This window comes from Micropterus dolomieu, linkage group LG20, assembly GCF_021292245.1.
Source record: "Micropterus dolomieu isolate WLL.071019.BEF.003 ecotype Adirondacks linkage group LG20, ASM2129224v1, whole genome shotgun sequence".
In the NCBI taxonomy this organism is placed as follows: domain Eukaryota; kingdom Metazoa; phylum Chordata; class Actinopteri; order Centrarchiformes; family Centrarchidae; genus Micropterus; species Micropterus dolomieu.
The window spans coordinates 13,217,939-13,225,937 of record NC_060169.1 but is presented as its reverse complement, the minus strand read 5'-3'; the positions used below and the strand labels follow the sequence as shown (position 1 = coordinate 13,225,937).

Genomic DNA, 7,999 nt, shown 5'->3' with positions numbered 1-7,999 from the left:
CTATTATTACATGTAATTATTGTTACCATTTATCTCTCTTTATATTTTTTACATTACTGGATTAGAAATCCACCAATATGTTTCAACTTCAGTCCCACCGTATTTTTTAGGCATAGTTTGACACCATTAAAACTTAAACACTTACAATCGTATTTTTTAAAAGAATTAATAAGGAATAACATGTCTAATACATCTATAACGTGATTCAGTGAACAAATACATGATTTAACAATGCCAACCATGAGGGTGCTTTGTCTCATACAAGTTTACTTTCGGCAGCGCAAAGCTTGGTTTCATGCAGTACCTAGCCGTACCAGGCGCCATAAATCACAACATGTCATGATCTCATTCTTGGCTTCAGTTCGCGATGATCTCAGCCCTGGCGTACGTGACTTACTGCAGGTGCCTTGCTTCTATTGAGTGGGTTACGGTTGGCTAGGTTTTGCCTGCGCGGCCTGAGCAGCTTCTCTGCTCATTAAAAAGCACACGTTCATGAATACACAGAGTATAGGAATAATATATGATAAACACACAGAGTATAAGAATAAAATATGAGTTTAAACTCACTCCTTAAACACTCAGTAGTTATACACTCAGTAGTAAAACACTCAGTAGTTTAAACACTCAGTAGTAAACACTCAGTAGTTATAACATATTGCAAACCATTAATAAGGTGTATAAATATAGAAAAAGAACCTAACAATCAATCTAGGAATTAGGCATTATTCAAAACCAATCAATCTAGGATTTAGGCCTTATTCAACAACACCTCTAGCTCCACTTTGCTGGGTTTGCCATTACTTAGCATCAGTAACAATGCAGCCACAGCGTGACTGAATCATGACAATTCTCATACACAATTACCTTTCCTTCATCATTTTCACAACCTACAGATAAAGATTTATCAGATCTCATGGTTGTGTGTACAACAAAATGTGAACATGTTAAGCGGTTGGCAGGTTACTGTGTTTAATCAGAATATCAGGAGAACCAAAGAGGCAAAGAACTGTCCAACCCATTCTTGGTTTAGCTCATCTGTGCGTGATTGACAGCATGGCACCACACGACATTCTCTGCTCATCCACACACATCAGTCACATCATTATGCGCTGAAACAGTGCAGAGTGGGTGGTGAGTGTTGTCAGTCATCTCCAGCTGGAAAAAAAATGTCGAAAGACATGTTAAGACCGGCAACAATTGTTACCACCCAGGCACTACTGCTACCACAGTGTAGTCAAGTGGAGTTTCGAGAATTCAGGGGCAGGGATGGAGCGTGGCTGTTTTCTCCCCTCTTTTCATCTTTTGACTGCCCTGTTTTGTATGATTGGCTGTCTGACAGCAAACACTGCCGCAGAAGCAAGAATCTACAGGTTGTGCCAAATGCCAGCTAGAATTGCCAGGGCAGGAAACATCTTCTAATCCAAGAATAACCAAAAGCCTGCTGAGGAAGCTACAATTTATTTATTATCACAATTTATAACTCATTCTTACAATATGCTGACATCTTAGCAAGTTTAAAGTTGAGCAGCAAAACCAAAAAGGCAAGCATTCTAAGGGACAGTTCATATACTGTTATATGCAACAGCAAACTTTAAAATGCTGCCGTTAAATGCCGTTCATTTGATCTTGGGATCTTGATCTCTTTGAGTGGATGACCGTCTGAGGTGATGATGTTAACTTATTTCACAGCTCATACCACTAATGTTCTTTCTCATGCAGATGATGTTCTGGTAGCTGGCATCACTGTGTGCGGGATGACATATTGTGCACACTGTAGAGATGCTTACAGCTTTATACTGTAGCTTAGTGTGTGTGGGTCTGCCATTCACCTATAAACATGGAGATCTCAGCATGCATGAGAGACCACCAAGCAACACGAGCCATTTCAGCAGTCTCCCATTTGTGCAATTTCATATTTACTCCCCTTGTGAATTTCTGTCATTGTACTTGTCATCTGCTGTTCAATGTGTTGACAATATGTACACCCATGTGGATGTCAAGAGAAGTACAGTATGCTGAATTGAGTGTAGTTAATTGAACTGCTAGTAAGATATGTCATTCATAAATCCTATCTTGGCATGGAACCATATGGCAGCAATATTACCTGCATTCATCTCTGAACTTGCAACAATTAAAACCTGTGATGAAAGTGACATACAAGACAGGGGACAAATTAAAGAAAACACATGAAAAAAAGAATGGAGAAACTTTTTGTCATTTTGTTATGTCTGTCTATGTTTGTTTATCTTTCTATCTGCTGTACTTAGGTCTTGCTTGCAAAAGAAATCATGATCTGAATGATATAACCTGATTAAATTAAAGGTGGCATATGTAAAGGAGGGAATATCTTGTGAAGGAATGGCATTCATCCCTCCAGGATTGTTCCACAGACTTGGCAAGGAGCACTGAAGCTGTTCTGTAGGCTCAGGTCGGCTTGACTCCATACTAAGGCCATTCATGTTGGCCTTTTCTTTAATTTGTCACCCACCTGTATTTTGTCCTAACTGTGTAAACATGAAGCAGATGTTCTATAGTTCCGCAGTTACAGAAAAGACGAAAGAATAAATAAATACAGACGAAGAATCAGAGCAGGTTTTTTTGCATGCACCAATAACGAGCTGGTAATGTTACTGAATGTAACACGGTACTGTGGCGGCGGAAAACTGGAAGTCGTCGCAAAGTAAACTCCGACATGCACAGTACAAGTGAACGCAGAAGTGTTATTTGCACGGTACAGAATATTAATCAAACTACCATGTCAAAAACCCGGTCAGGAGCATCGTGTTTCTGCTTTGCATGACTTATAAGACCCAATCAGAGGGCCAAGTGTGAGCAGCTGCGTCATTGTTTCTAAAGTCCTCCGTTTTTGCCTGTCTTCACTAAAATGCCCTCTGGAGTTTCGAAATGCAAAACAGGGCCGGCAGTGTTTCCAAACTTCTCCGTTTTAGGTCTTCATTTTCACCGTTGTAGTCTGGACGGAAGGTGCAAACATAGCAAAAGGTCTCCGTTTTAATTCAAAAACGCAGTAGTGTGGATGGGGCCTAGGTGTAAAACAGTCTTTCCCTTCAGCTCTACTGATATGTAGAAGGTAAGGTCAGTTTCTGGTTACTGCATTCTTTTTAGTGCAGCAGTTAAATAATGCTTCAAGTGATGGACCGCATTTGATGTCCAAAGGTCACTGTTGTAGTTATAGGCGAAATATACTTGTAAGATGGTACATTATTATGCCATGTTCTGATGTTACTGTATGTGACCTCTTTTGTTTTATCTCTGTGGCTATTGGACAGAACCTCTGCAGTGGTGCTATATGCATGTAAAAAATCTATTCCAAGCAACCTAGAAGCTACTGTAAATGTTGATGTGATGGTCCCCTGTTCAATGTAACTGTCCCAGTAAGCTATGAGCTCGCATGCACAGTAGCAGGCCCTGGGAAATGAGGCATATAAATTAAAAGCTGCCATCATTAATGTTAATCATTCAACCTGTGCTTTTCCTGCTCTGACTTATGAAAATGTCTGCCCTAAAAAAACATTTGTATAAATGGTTATGACTGTTCCACTACGTTGGCAGTCCATAATCAAACTCGTGAAGCCAACGCTTTTGGGGCCATCACTCAGGGAAAAGTCAGATTTTTTTTTTTACTTCAGCTAGAGGCACTTTTAGATAAAAGGTTCACAGCTTAACAGGACTATATTCATGACATGTTCATACCCTTCCCCTCAGGACAGTAAAGCTTGAGGCAGATTTTGTAAAAGAAGGATTCTCTCTTATATATTCTTGATTTAAATCTTTAATAAACATATTGCTCTTGCCTGAATGAGCAGCATGTCTTCTTAAGTCTAAATGTCACCCCAGTGAGATATAGTAATTAATGGAAACATTAGTCACAGCGTTTTAAAATGGGAAAGGAGTCACTTCAAGAACATTTTGAAATGTCCTTCTCCAGCAGCCCAGTTGATGGATTTGTGCGTTTCAGGATCAACACATGGGAGCCCTCTATCGCCTGGGACAGCATTTGGCAGACTAACTAGATAGACAGAAGCAAGGTTCTGTATGTAAATCACTGTGAGAGCGTGGATACCAGAGGGTTTCTATTTTCAAAGCTATATTCCAATTTAACCTTCATTTGTTAGTGTTTGTTGGGTTTGGGCTACTTTATATTGTCCTTGGTGTCTAGAGTGCTGCTGGTTACATTTTGCCTGGTGCTTAATTGTATTAACTTGCCATCCCAAGCCTACAACTGTGTGTTTAAATTCCCTACAAATACTATAAAATAGTAGTACAGACAGTCCACTGTCCTGGCAGTTAGTAGACGTGAAACAAATGTGCTTTACCCTTTAATTCTAGTAGGAAAAGAAACAAACAAGAAAGGCACATAACAAACTGTAGATTATGATATGGAATGAATTGATCTACAGTAACCATGTTCTCAATCCAGGTTTATGCAACAATGCAGATGAATGGAGACAAAAGCTGCAGGCATAATATACAATGGCAGTCCGCTAAAACTACATTGCCAGGTTGCAATCTGAGATTCCCTCGCTCAAATCTTTTGTAGTTGAAAAACACTTAAAACCATGCTTCAGTCAGGTAAAGAAAGTGTCTCATTATATGACACCTGCCCAGGTCTGCGGACGTCTGCTGGCAGCCAAAATGTTTGACTACGTGGTCCCCACCCAGTCAAAATATGAACCATTTTTAATCAAAACAGCACTGCACTGGTAAATCTGGGAATGTTTCACCGTGTCAGGTGGAGTGCATGGTAAGATGAGACTTTCTTATAAATTTGGCCTCTCCCAGCAATTGAGACTCAGCACCTACAGCTAATGACAGTGACCTGCAGCACATCTGCATAGGGTGTTATTGGGGATATTTCACTTCCCTTGGACTACAGTGAGAGAAGCTGACTCTTGGTGTTTGTGAAGATTAATTCATGGCAGCTGCAGGACATTTTACACTTGCTTAATGCTAAAGGCACATACAGGAAAGGGAAAGATCAGAAAGCTAACAGGGGTAAAGCTGATGTCCTGAAAACTTAAATGACAGAACTGAACAAAAATAGACATCAGTTAGTTTGGTCCATATTCCAATAGCTGATTGAGCAATGCACATACAGTTCAATTGCAAAGGCACTTGTCAATTAAAAACAATATCAGCACCAATGTTTCTTAATAAGGCACAAATGCAGGGACCTGTAAACTACATGCAGTCCCAAAATACTGTTAAAAATTTAGCTAAAAATGTGTCACATTTAGCTGACAGTTGAAAATCCAACTGATAGACATTATTATCTCTAAGTGGTTGTTGTAACTTATGTTTTGATTAATTTTATCTGTTTCTTTAGGTTTTGTATTGGTCATATGCCATTCATCACATCTGTACCAATGATAAAGAGACAGCTGATGCTAGTTTACAGTTTTTCTTGATTGCTTAAACACAGTTCTTGAAACTCTAAACACAAATCCATAGCTTCTCACCGATTTCCCCAAACACCCTATTTTCTGGTCAAAATTAAGCTCTCCACTCAAAACCATTCAATCGTGCTGAAAAAACAAACTTTGCCCTCAACAAGCCCTCAAAAACACACGCTACAACACAGTTTTACACACTGGTGAGATAAATTCAAAAGTAATGTTGCTTGTGCTTCTCCCCCTCGAACACCTTTTCAAATGATGAACACAACAAAAGAAACAACAAATGTAAACATTTGCACATTTTTTATTCCTTAATTTACTGTACAGTACAACAACAACAAATTATTCTGCCCCAGCATCCTGTCTTTGGTCTGAGACAAGCCAGAGATTCTCGTCCTCTGCCTCCTTCTCCACCTCCTACTCCTCCCTACTCCCCCTCTACTTCAACCTCTCCCTCCTCCTCCTCCTCCTCCTCTTCTTCATCTCCAGACTTCTTCTCCACCTTTACTACCGCCTCCATCTTCATCTTCTTCCTTTCCCTCCTCCTCCTCCTCCTCCTGCTCCTCCTCCACCTACTCTCTCTACTCCTCCTCCACCTCCACCTCCTCCTCCTTCTCTTCTCTGGTGTCCTCTACCTCTTTGTTCACATCTCTCTGGATCCATTGTTCTAAAACTGAATGAACGGATCTGATTGGTGTGTTATCAATTATGACTCTGTGTTTCTACCTGGGTTATTGTGTGCTAATTGAGCTCAAGCTGAGCTGACTTGCGTATCCAATATTGTGTGTTTCACATAGTGTAGGCAATAAGAAATGAAGGGAAAAATGGAGTTATGGTTTTGAAATTGAAACTTAAGCATCTGAGAAAAACTGTAATACCCTTCTTTCTATGGATTGAAGATATCACTGTGTTCGAGCTAGTAAATGGCACTCAACAGGTATTAAAATAACATGCACAGAGAAGTAAATTGGGAAACAATGCTAATGTTAGCATGCTTGACTTGCTAGCTCCAACTTTCCAAGTGGAATGGAGGGCATGTAGTCTACTATACATCTACCTTTGAATGTACTGACTCTGTCATTGCAAAGCCTCTTCTACAGCCCATGATCTGTAACTTTGCAGGCTAATAAGAGAAATGACAGATGAAATATCCCCATTGCAGCTTGATTATGTTTGATTACAAGAATAAAATATCAAGAGGGTACCGGGGCTCAATGCATATACCCTATAAGAAGTTCATACAACATGTATTTTTTTTGCAATTCAACTGAAATGAAAAAGGTTTAAATGTTTCAAGTACATGAAAGTAAATAGAAACCAAGGGTTCCACCAGTGCAGCCTTTTGGCTACTAATCACCGGACAGTGAACTGGCCAGAGGCATATTAGGCACAGCTGCCTCTATGAAAACATTGCAACACGGGCTCGTATAGCTTACAGTATATCATGTTTCTACAAGCAACCAGTTAACTAGTTTATTGCTTACTTACTTACTTCCATGATGTGAAGGCTGTCCTCACTGCCATCTCGCTAGCTGACAACACAACCGTAGCATTGGATACCTTGCACTAGTATGCAGCTACCCTCTACAAAGAAGCAAAGAACAGAGGCAGTTCTAAGTATCTTTCTTTTTCTGATTTTTTGGGGCAACAAAAGGAACAGAGAAATACAGTAACATCTTAAAAGTGGTTTTAACCAAAGGTTGTCAAAAGTTAGTGAAGCAAAAAACTATATCAATTATTTTGGCAAAAATCAACTGTATTGTAGAAACTCCAAGTTGGTAGGTGTGTATGCTCACAGGGTTGACTCTCGATTGTTCTATCATGTCTTCTTTTTCTCACGTTCGATACGTTTGGCATATTATGACTGCAGGATATACCAGCGCTGTGCTTGCCTTCATGTGCAGGATGTGCTGCTGGCTCTCTTCTTGGGTTTCCAGAAATCTAACTCCAGAGTCAATGGGCATTATTAAAATGTTTCTTGTGTTGTTTTCAATAGAAGCTGGACCATCTTTGTGACCAGAATTCCATGACATCACCATTACAACTTTTATCTTTGACTGAATTGTTACAATAGAGCAATTTGGGAAAGCTGTTATTCTGGCAACAGTAACAAGGGGTTTGTGTGAGTGTGTGTTTGTGTAGGTGTGTGTGTGTGTGTGTGTGTGTGTGTGTGTGTGTGAGAGAGAGAGAGAGAGAGAGAGAGAGAGAGAGAGAGAGAGAGAGAGAGAGAGAGAAATTGTATATGTGTGTTCATTTGTGTTGCTGGCTAGCTGGGGGGCATGAAGCTGAGAGTAGGGCATTATTAAAAACCATCTGCTTTCCTGCAGAGTCAGAAGGCCGTCTGGACACAGTCTCTTAACAGGCCTTGTTTTCCTAGACGCCCTGAGGCAATATGACAAATTTGAACTAAAAAGGAGGGGGTGAATGAAACAATATTTTTTGCTAATTCAAATCTATGCGTGTGTCTTCAAAAAGAAAACTTAACACAAACCATGTTTCCATATCACTATACAGTAACCAAAATTTACTTCTAAAGATTGTAGGTACGTTTTAAAACATATGTCTCAATTTGCGCTTTAGCATCA

General features: G+C 39.9%; 1 long non-coding RNA gene across 1 annotated transcript; it reads right to left on the bottom strand.

Moving 5' to 3' along the window:
* Window positions 1–1,074: 1,074 nt before the first annotated feature.
* Window positions 1,075–7,358, bottom strand: LOC123959325. Its single transcript, XR_006822269.1, has 3 exons — window positions 7,211–7,358; window positions 6,903–6,998; window positions 1,075–1,155 (listed from the first exon to the last, which is right to left on the bottom strand). It is a non-coding gene; the product is annotated as an uncharacterized LOC123959325 (long non-coding RNA).
* Window positions 7,359–7,999: the final 641 nt, after the last annotated feature.